Below are 11,098 nucleotides of genomic sequence, written 5' to 3'. Positions count from 1 at the left end.
TGCAGGTGGCAAGAAGGGCTATGGTACACAGTTTGCACATCCACCATCAGCCTCAGAGGAGATCCAGTGAACCTGGCCACAGAGCCAGCAATGGCAGACAGACAGACTAGCTCTGAGCCACTGACTCTGTTTTAAATAATGGCCATGATTCTAACTTCTGAGTTTAACAGCCAATCCCATAGTCCTTACCCCCAAAGTTTGTTCATGTGTGTATAAATATACATATATATGTATATATCATATAGCTAATACACACATATATGTATTTTTTTACAAACTATCTCTCACAGCCAATAACGTTTGCCAAACATAGTTAAAGCAGCCAACATTTTTTAAAGGGTACACTTAGATATCAACTTTATTTAGGATAAATTGGACACTGATTAGTCTCTGGTCTCTGTAATATTTATATGTTTTAACAGTGAGTCACAGTTGGCAAAGCACTTTCTAATTTATCTAATTCTCACAAGTAGGGGTTGGGGATTTAGCTCAGTGGTAGAGCGCTTGCCTAGCAAGTGCAAGACCCTGGGTTTGGTCCTCAGCTCCGGGGAAAAAAAAAGACAAACTAATTCTCACAAGAACCACATAAGGTTGAGTAGGGAGTGAGGCGGTAGGATTCCTCCCTACAGCTGACACATGCTCACAGGGAGGCCAAGCTCCTTCCTCAGTGTCATAAAGTAAATGAGCAAATAGGTCTCACTTGGACCTTTGATTTCAAACCTCTTCTTCTCCCCTATACTCTGGCATTATCCACCTTCCCTTGTTTCAGATGGAGAAACTGAAGCCCAGAGAGATGAAGACCTCAACTGAAGTCACCCAGTAAGTCTGGCCTCCAGAGGTTGCTCCAGGACCCTAGGCTGGAGACTGCAAGTGGGTCAGCCTGGTCCTGAGGGCCAGCTGCCAGCACCGTGGTGGGGTAAGGGGTCTGCAGTACGATGAGAGGGCCACACTGTCAGCAGCTCCAGCAGTCACTGCTTTGCCATTTAAAGGTGGTAGTAATTACTCCTATTACCCAGGGGTAGCCCAAGATGGTACTGTACTGGTCTGGCACCTGGGCAGCCTATTAATTTCTCTCTTTGAAGAAAGGGCAGCCTGTGACCAGACAAGCATGTGCCTGCTTACTCCTAACCACCGGGGAGGAGCATGCTAGGCACAGTGAAAGCCAAGCTCAGGCCAGATGCACTGGCTCACTCTCCACAGTGCCCTGCTGTGCAAAGTGTTCTCTACATAGTGGGCTCATAGCCTTTGGGTCCTGACCAAACCTGTCACTCTCCTGTTTGAAAGCTTCCCAACACTGGCTGCCATTAGTGGTTCTCAACCTTCCTAATGCCGAGACCCTTTAACACAGTTCTTCATGTTGTAGTGATTCTCCCAACCATAAAATTACTTTGTTACTACTTCATAACTGTGATTTTGCTACTGTTATGAAGTATAATGTAAATTATCTGATATGTGACTCCCCCAAGGGGTCGGAACCCACAGGTTGAGAACCAATGGCTTCCATGCTCCACCCCGCCCCCCACTCCTGTCTGCTGCAGAACCCTATCTTGTGGTCTGGAACCTGTCTTGTCCCTCCCTCCCTCGACACACTGTATGTCTCTTTGCTCTCACATCTGCCTGTTGCCTGCTGCTCTTCTCTGAGCCTCTGCAGGGCCCCGCCCCCTGACATCCTGTCTGGCTTCAGCCTGAATATCCCTTCCTCTGGGAAGCCTTCACTGACCACCTGAAGGTGTCTTTGCTCCTCTCAGCCAGCGCCCTGCTCGACCTTAATTATGCTGCTCTATAATTAAAAGAGTTGTATTGGCCTGATGTTGTTTGTATTTCGATGTTAATTCTGCTTCCTCAAGAGGGGTTGCCCCAAGGAGCAGTCCATCACATACTCAGGTGATGTCATGTGAACCTTCTCCCTATTTTAACTGGTCAATAAATACCAGAGCCTGTGATTGGGCAGTGGAGGTTCAGCGTGGGGACAGGTAGAGAAAGGGAGAAGAGCCAGACAGGAAGGAGAGAGGAAAGGAAGAAGAGAAAAAGCCACCGTGGAATAGAAGAACGAGCAGGAGGGAGGAGAGCCACCATGGGCTAAGGGCCAAGAGAGCGTGGCCCTGAAGGCTGCCCAACTGGGTTAAGAGAAACCCAGACAACACAGTGAATAGTAGTGATAACATATTTAAAAATACAAGGCTGGGGGTTGGGGATTTAGCTCAGCCGTAGAGCGCTTGCCTAGCAAGCACAAGGCCCTGGGTTCGGTCCCCAGCTCCGGAAAAAAAAAAAGAAAAGAAAAGAAAAAAAATACAAGGCTGTGTGTGACTTTCATCTAGGAACATAAATGACGGGAAGGACTGGCAGGATGCCTGGCACAGTCGGTGAGCATTTGCTGTTCCTGCCTAGGACCCAGGCTCCGTTCACAGCACCTTTAACTCCGGCATGGTATATCTGGCGCCCCCTTGTGGCCTCTGTGGGCACCTGCACACACATGGTACATATAAATACATTCAGGTACATATATAAAAAATTTAAATCTTAAAAAAAAAATGAATGGGGAGGAATCCAGACTCTTCTCAGATCTAGTTGTAGACTCTACAGCCTTAACACTGCACCCAAGTCAGGAAGCACTCAGAAGAGATGGGTGGTGGAACAGCATAATCCGGGAAGGCACGGGTGAGCAGGAGGGGAAGGGATACAGGGGACCTGTGTGGATGGATGCGAAAGTATATGTCAGCGGAAGGGCTGGATAAACACTCTACTGGTAACAAGCAAGATGGAAGGTTACCAAAAACGAAGCAGGAGTAACAAAAGAGAAGGGCCAGGATGAGAGCTGAAGAACAAACAGGAGCTAGTCACACAGGGGTGGGCGGGCTGGAGGGGCGTGTCCTGGGCAGAGGGAACAGATAGGGGTGGGCGGGCTGGAGGGGCGTGTCCTGGGCAGAGGGAACAGATAGGGGTGGGCGGGCTGGAGGGGCGTGTCCTGGGCAGAGGGAACAGATAGGGGTGGGCAGGCTGGAGGGGCGTGTCCTGGGCAGAGGGAACAGATAGGGGTGGGCAGGCTGGAGGGGCGTGTCCTGGGCAGAGGGAACAGATGGGGTGGGCAGGCTGGAGGGGCGTGTCCTGGGCAGAAGGGTCAGGTAGGGGTGGGCGGGCTGGAGGGGCGTGTCCTGGGCAGAAGGGTCAGGTAGGGGTGGGCGGGCTGGAGGGGCGTGTCCTGGGCAGAAGGGTCAGGTAGGGGTGGGTGGGCTGGAGGGTGTGTCCTGGGCGGAGGGGACAGTATGTGGCAGATCCTAAGGTAGAAGAAAGACTAGGATTTTGAAAACTCAAGGAGATGTCCAGGGTAGCCAAAGTGCTGTTAATGGCTGGGCATGGAGTATATCTCAACTGAAGACTCTGGGTGGGTGTTGTCATGGTGACCGGGCCCAGTGGTCCAGGGAAGGCTTTTCTCCTGTTCAAAGGCAGTGGCTACCTGGGATGAGAGAAAATAGGACCTCCCAGTGTTAGTTCTGTAGCTTGCCTTATAGCGGACACAATTTTGAAATAACAGTCAAAAGAATTCCATTAGGAGGATGTAGAGACCCATAAAGGTCTTTTCTATGGTCTCAAGTCAACCGTAAGTATCCATCCCTGCTACAATGTAACCAGCTATGATTTAAGAAGCATGAACTGGCACTTGCCAGGTAGCAGATACCAGGGGAGGTACAGGTGACCATGCCATGACAGGGAGAACAATGGCTCCTCCCCTCATGGGGACTGTAGCGAGAGACAGACAACACGGAGGATCTGCAGCAAAGGAAACCCCAACAGTCCTTACCCAATTCTGGAGAACCAACAGGGGCGTAGGCGTCCCTCTTGTAAGTCCAAGGACAGGCTGTGCAGCTTCACTGGGTTCTTCAAGGAAATATGCAAATCACTCTACAGACCAAACCAGAAAAACCAGCCATGGGTCGGAGGGTGTGGAACCTGAAGCAGGGGAAGAAGGGGAGTTAGCCTGAGCTACACCCCTCCACTCACTCAGGAGCCTGTCCCAGCAGAGCGGCAGCCAGTCCTCACTTAGCGGTCACTTAGCCAGGCACAGCTCTGTCCATCTCACCCAAGTCCTTGTGCTTTGGGCTGGGACTACACCTGGGTCCTGGGCTAGCCTTGGCTCCTCAGGCAGGAGTTCTTTCTCTGTATTGCATGCAGCTTGCTGGATCCAGCAGAGCAGCTGCTCAGAAAATACCTCCTTGTAAACCAGTTAACGAGTGAGGTTTAGATGGGAAACTCCTCACACCCCAACTGGGCACCAGATGGAAAAAGGAGGTGGGGCTAAGTGTATGGCATCACTCAGGGAACCCCCAAACTTCAAACAATTTGAACTCTAGTCTCTGTCCATTTGTTAGCAACACTGGGTTATGTGCTAGGTAAGAGCTCTACACTCTTTACACAAACACAAATACACACACACACACACACACCACACACCATACCACACATACACACACACTACACACATACACACACAACCACACACACCATACCACATACACATCCACACCACACATCCACACATATACACACATACCACATATCACACACACACACCACACATACACACACATATACACCATACACACACACACACACACACACACACACACACGACAGAGTCGACTAAGTTGCTTGGTCTGTGCTCAAACTTGAGATGTTTGAGTTTGGCTGACTTGGAATTTGCTATATAGACCAGGCTGGACCCTAACTCGCAGAGACCCACCTGCCTCTGCTTCCCTCCTCTCCTTCCTGCTAAGATTACAGACGTGAGGTACGATGCCTGGCCATCAGTCTTTACACCTTTGTGGAAATGAGCTGTCCGTATGTCTGGGTGTCTTACTGCCCTGCTTTATCTGATGTTCTGCTTGTCTTTTGTGTCTTAATGTAGCTTTAGAAGTTTTGAAAGCAGGCAGCATTCTTCCTGAGCTTTGTCCTTGCAATTCTTTTCTATCTTCTCTTATTTAAAGCATTATTGTGTGCCACGGTACTCGCGTCTCCAGAATGCTTGGGTCTTCAACAACAGGGCTGTAGCCTCTCCTGGGCTCTCTTCCTGGTGCCTTCACTTCTCTCCATGACCCATTCAGCCCCGGGCCTTCAAGTGGTGCTGCACCTTCACCAATGGTCTCTCACAGTGTCAAACCTCAGCTGCCCTCCATGACCCCTTCAAGCCTTCAAAACCAGTACCACCTGGGAGACATTTACACATGACCAAGTTCAGCTGCAGCCCGAGGTGTGACCTTGATGTGACCTAGTGCTTCTGTGTGCTGAGTCTCAGGAAACACTTCTCAGAAGATTTCACCTCAGGGATGCTGGGCTCTTCTTAATCACTGCTAATGTCTCGCTCCAGCCGACCAGCACCAACCATCCCAGCCAAGAGAAGGTTTCACTTTAGTGGTTCTGGTATCTTGTTAATCACAGTCGATCCTTCAGCCCCAGCTGACCAGAACCACAGGTTTTTATTTCAAAATATGTAACAGCCCCGATCGAGTCTTAAAGGGACTCTCAAACTTCCCTCTGGAACTTCAGAAGCCAGACCTCTGTCATCTGCATGTCTCCCGATATACTTATGTCCCAAGATCCTGTAGAATAGCCCACAGAGGTGAGAATGCTTGACGGTTTTTCTAGCCCAAAGTTCTAAAGTTCTTTCACGATCCTCCCCAAAGCATGATCAGGTCTGTCACAGCAACATCCCACTCCTGGTACCAATCTCTGTCTCAGTCAGTGTCTCTATTGCTGCCGTGTAACACCACAACCAAAAACAACTTGGAGAAGAAAGGGTTAATTTCACTCACAGTTCCATATCATAATTCATCATGGAAAACCAGTAGGGTAGAGACTCAAGCCGTGCAGGAATCTGAAGGCAGGAGCTGATGCAGAGGCCATGGAGGGGTGCTGCTTACTGGCTTGCTCAGCTTTCTTTCTTTTTTTTTTTTTTTTTTTTTTTCTTTTCTTTTCGGAGCTGGGAACCGAACCCAGGGCCTTGTGCTTGCTAAGCAAGCGCTCTACCACTGAGCCAAATCCCCAACTCCTCAGCTTGCTTTCTTATAGAGAACCCAAGACCACCAGCACGGGATGGCCCCACCCACAATGGCTGGGCCCTCCCCCATCAATCACTAATTAAGAATATTTCCAACACACTTGTCTACAGCCCCATCTTATGGAGGCATTTTCTCAACTGAGGCTCCCTCCTCTCAGATGACTTCAGCTGACATAAAACTAGGCAGCACGCACACACACAGCCAGGAAGATTACTTTTGCCTCTTTAAAAGCTAACCAAACTTTAAGTACTCCATCGGTGCACAAGAGTCCCTAAAAGTGAGGGAATTTAAATTGACTCGAATCTCGTGGAAAAACCATGCAGAGAGAAAAAACTTGACAAGAAGGGCATTTTTGCAAGGTGAACTGTCAGGGACATGAGTGTATTTAATCTGTTTTCTGCTATAAAATCCCTTTGAAGTCTCCAGAAGGTGCTGTGTCTCTACTTAGGCAGGGGACTACTGGGTCACATGTCAGGATACTGGCTGTGTCACACTCCAAGGGGAGAAAGGGCTGGATTCGGGGTCATTTTAATATTTTCTTTTTATGTGAATTGTCAAGATGAGTAAGTACCAATTCCAAAATCAGAAAAAAATAGACATTTATAATATTACTGTGGTTTATAAAATGTCCCTCAAAGGTCCCAGGGAAGAGGGCTTGGTGTTCAGTCCGTCACAATGTGTGGGGGTGGGGTGATGGTTCCACCCCTCAAAGGTGGTGGGAAGTGGGAGGAAGTGTTGCCACTGGGGCCTATTGCGTCGGCCGCTTCCGATCTCTCTGCCTCCTGGATACTGGAAGGTGAACAAATTTCCCCTACCCCACATTTCCACCATGATACCCTGAGCTGCCACAGGCTCCAGGCAGAGGGCTACGTGATCCTGACTGAAACTTGAATCTTTGAGCAAAACAACTTCTTTCCCCCACTAAATTATCTGAGTAGCAGACATGTGGGTGGAGCTGGCTTGTGCTGGCCCAGATGTGCTGGCCTGTGAGCATCGACTCTCATCCCGACTCTGTGTTCAGTGCTGCTGTCAGCTTGGAACTGGTGGTGGGGACATTTACACCGCAGGAGTTGACAAATGCTACAAATTGCAATCCCCCCCCCCCCCACCGAGAGGTGGCTAACCAGCATATTACAGCATATCACCGTGTGTGTGTGTGTGTGTGTGTGTGTGTGTGTGTGTGTGTGTATGCCACAGTGCACGTGTGGAAGCCAGAGGACAATTAGTGGGTAATGGTTCTCTCCGTCTACTATATAGGGACCCCCAGAATCAAACTCAGGACCTCAGGCTTGGCAGTAGACACTTTTACCTGCTGATCCATCTCCCTGGGCCAGAAAAAGATAAATTAAAATAACAGTTCTGTACACATGGACAGACCCATGGCTCCAGCTGCATATGTAGCAGAGGATGGCCTTGTTGGGCACCAATGGGAGGAGAAGCCGTTGGTCCTGCCAAGGCTCGACCCCCCCCCCCCCAGTGTAGAGGAATGTCAGGGAGGCAGGAAGGGATGGGTGGTTGGGGAAGAACACCATCATACAAGAAAAGGGAGGTGGGGTGGGATAGGGGGTTTATGGACGGGAAACTGGGAAAGAGGATAACATTTGAAATGAAAATTTAAAAATATCCAATTAGTTTTTTTTTAAACTAAAACAAAAAAAAAATAACATTTCTGTCACTTTCTCCTTGGAAGGGAGTGTTTTGGGTTAGAACACTGGCTCCTTGTAGCCCAACCAACTAAATGAAGCCTCGGTCACCGAAATGAGCTGTAGTTTAACCAACAGGTCCCGTCAGTGGCAAAACAGATGAGGCAGTTAAACAGACAGAGGCAATCCTTAGCCATCTACAGTGTGGGGATGAAGGAGACTGTGGTTCCAGCTCTGGGTTAGACGATCATTAGGGCCCCCTCCCCTCCATCTACGGAGTATCTGAGGGGTAGGGGAGGTGGGGGCACCTGAGCTCTGGTCCTGGGAGTCCTCCATTCCTTGCTGTGGGTCAAAACCAACACCCAGCCCAAAGTTAAACCGGGCTCCTAAAGAGCACGTGAGGAGACACTGAGGCTAGGAAGCCCTGGATTTCTGTGGCAAGAAAAACGTGCTGTCGGTGCCAGCATCTCTGTGTCCTGCGTTTCCCAGCAGCACCAGGGGCAGGAGGTCATGATGGAGGGAGGAGCCACCATTTCCTAGAGCCTCCTCGAGATCGTGTCCTTTTCCAGGTACTGTAAAGACATCTAGGGACTCCAAACAAGGTCCATGTTTGATCTAGAAGAACACCATCTGCCAGGGTAACAATGTTTACAGCTGAGAGTCACCACACCCACAGTGAGGCTGTGTGTCCAGACTCGTGACAGACAGGGAAGGTTCTGGAAAGATTTCATTCTGATCCTCAGTGATCGTGACTTTTAGCCAACCAAGCACATTATCAATCACTAAGAAAAGTGACTGGTCAAGTGACTTTTGTCACTCGTGGGACTGAGAGCCAGGCATTCTACAAATAGCAGTTCTGGGCCTTGAGAGCTCCAGTGGGCACACAGTGGGCGTTTGCTGGCTGGCACCAAATACAAAACAATGTGATTTCTCCTAAGAAGAAAAACCCCAAAGCCAGCATGGAAAAGGACTTTAAGCATGGTCAATATCATGATTTAAATCATCTGAACATTGCATGACCCAGGCCTTAATAAGACCCCATACAAGAATAAACTTTTGTTTCTCCAGCTCTCTCCCTTGAAGCAGTCTGTGAAAACTTAATGTCCGGCATAAGAATGTGTGTGCCTGCCTGCCTGCCTGCCTGCCTGCCTGCCTGTCTGTCTGTCTGTCTCTGTGTGTGTGTGAATGTGTCTGTGTGCCTGTCTGTCTGTGTGAATGTGTCTGTGTCTGTGTGGTCTGTGTGTGCCTGTCTGATTATGTGACGTCTGTGTGGTCTGTGTGTGCATGTGTGTCTGTGTCTATGTAGTGTGTGTGTGTGTGTGTGTGTGTGTGTGTGTGTGTGGTGTGTGTGTGTGTGTGTAAGTGCATGTATGACTGTGTGTATGTGGTGTGTGTGTGTGTGTGTGTGTAAGTGCATGTATGACTGTGTGTATGTGGTGTGTGTGTGTGATGTGTGTGTATGTGCATGTATGTCTGTGTGTATGTGGTGTGTGTGTGTGTGTGTGTGTGTGTGTGTGTGTGTTTGTATGCACAGGAGGAGGTGTTTCTCTCTCTCCTTATTCTGATCATGAGTGAATTTTTAGATGATTCTCTCAGATAATCAACAGAGAGATGGTTACAGTGTCTAGGGAGGGCTGAAAAACTGGAGCTCAGGGCCAATAATAAATATTTATCTCAAAAGTCCATGCCAACACCGAACCACAGTGGATTCTTTAAACTAGAAACCTCTAAGAGTATAATTGAGGGGCTGGAGAGATGGTTCAGTGGTTAAGCGCACTGACTGCTCTTCCACAGAACCCAAGTTCAAATCCCAGCACCCACATGGCAGCTCATAACCGTAACACCGAGATCTGACCTCCTCACACAGACATATAAGCAGGCAAAATGCCAATGCAAACAAAATAAAAATAAGTAAATTTGAAAAAAAGTTTCAATTATTAAAAGTATAATTGAAAGCTGTGTGTCTGTGTGTCTGTCTGTCTGTCTGTCTCTCACATACAGACACAGAGGCAGACAAGTAATCATAAGATGCTTCTGGAAGCAAGGACTCCAGCTCCCCCTGCTTGCCCCCACCCAGTATAATATTCATTCTACGACCCTGCCTCAAAGTCTAACTGAAAGCTAGAGAGGAATGAGGTATGTTAGGAAATCTCCATAGCAACGCTTCCCTCACAGAAGAACCCACGAGAGATCCTGGGACAACATCCACTGAGCCTGGAAGGAAAGGCACCCCCCTCCCAGCAGCAGCCTGGAGGGTGGGCAGAAGGGAGGATGGGTGCAGGGCCAGCTCTGAGGTCTGTGTCTGCATTTGCTATTACTCTCTTCCCTCCTGCCAGGGCCCTGGTACAAGCTGCCCACATTTCCACGGGGGTCACAGAGAAGGCACTTCACCAGTCCCCCGTGTCGTTCTGCCATCAGACATCACAAAGACAGCACCATCCCAAGGCACTGTACCCCTCTGCTCCCTTCTCAGCCAGGCAAGGCCTTTACAAAGGTGACAGGGTCACAGGCAATCTGGTCCCATGGCCCTGCTAACATCCCCCTCCCCCACCTCCTTCCTCCTCCCTCACTCTGCTGTTGCTACACTGCCCTGCTGTTCCCAAGTCCCCCAGACACTGTGGGAGCATGGCCTGTGCCCTGTCCATCCCTACGATGAAATGCTCTTTTCCCAAGATGACCGTGGCACTTGGGGCTGGGTGGGGTGTGATAGCAGCTAACCCCCTCTTCGAGTCACTCTGCCCCCGGCACTAACTTACACAGTTCCCTTGGTCCTTGGAGAAGGACTCTTTATACAGAGCAAACCATGCTAACGACATCTGCTGAGGTTCCCTGAGACAGACTGTCACAACCCACAGCCCACAACCCCACCCCCATTCTGCTTCACAGCAGCCTTGTGAGGAAGGCACCATCCCTGTTGTCCCCACTTGACCTGAGGAAGCCAATGCTTACTAAAAGTGGAGGTCACATCACCGGCATGCGGCAGTCCTACTATGCACCCTAGCCAGTGTGCCTTCAGATTCCAAGCTCAAGAAAGACTCTTTGTCTAGCACGCACACAGGCTCTTTTTTTTTTTAAGATTTATTTATTCATTTATTATATATAAGTACACTGTAGCTGTCTTCAGATACACCAGAAGAGGGCACCAGACCTGATTATAGATGGTTGTGAGCCACCATGTGGTTGCTGGGAATTGAACTCAGGACCTCTGGAAGAGCAGTGGGGAGCTCTTAACCGATGAGCCATCTCTCCAGCCCACGCACACAGGCTCTTAGCACTGAAGAAATACATTAAGATACAAAACTAATGGCTCAGTGGTTAAGAGCACTGACTGCTCTTCCAGAGGTCCTGAGTTCAATTCCCAGCAACCACATGGTGGCTCACAACCATCTATAATGAGATCTG

The 11,098-nt window shown here is 49.3% G+C and overlaps 1 protein-coding gene across 4 annotated transcripts in view; it reads right to left on the bottom strand.

Moving 5' to 3' along the window:
- The window catches only part of Tmco4 (transmembrane and coiled-coil domains 4), a 79,462-nt gene that overhangs the window by 62,559 nt on the left and 5,805 nt on the right, over positions 1-11,098 (bottom strand). For 3 of the 4 annotated variants that reach the window (XM_039110633.2, XM_039110634.2, NM_001034949.1), the window contains 1 exon segment: positions 3,800-3,948. The gene's annotated coding sequence lies outside the window, so the exon portion shown is untranslated. 4 annotated transcript variants of the gene reach the window in all.

Source organism: Rattus norvegicus, chromosome 5 (genome assembly GCF_036323735.1).
Source record: "Rattus norvegicus strain BN/NHsdMcwi chromosome 5, GRCr8, whole genome shotgun sequence".
In the NCBI taxonomy this organism is placed as follows: Eukaryota; Metazoa; Chordata; class Mammalia; order Rodentia; family Muridae; genus Rattus; species Rattus norvegicus.
Note: the sequence above shows the minus strand (reverse complement) of the source record. Positions and strands in the feature narration are given on the sequence as shown.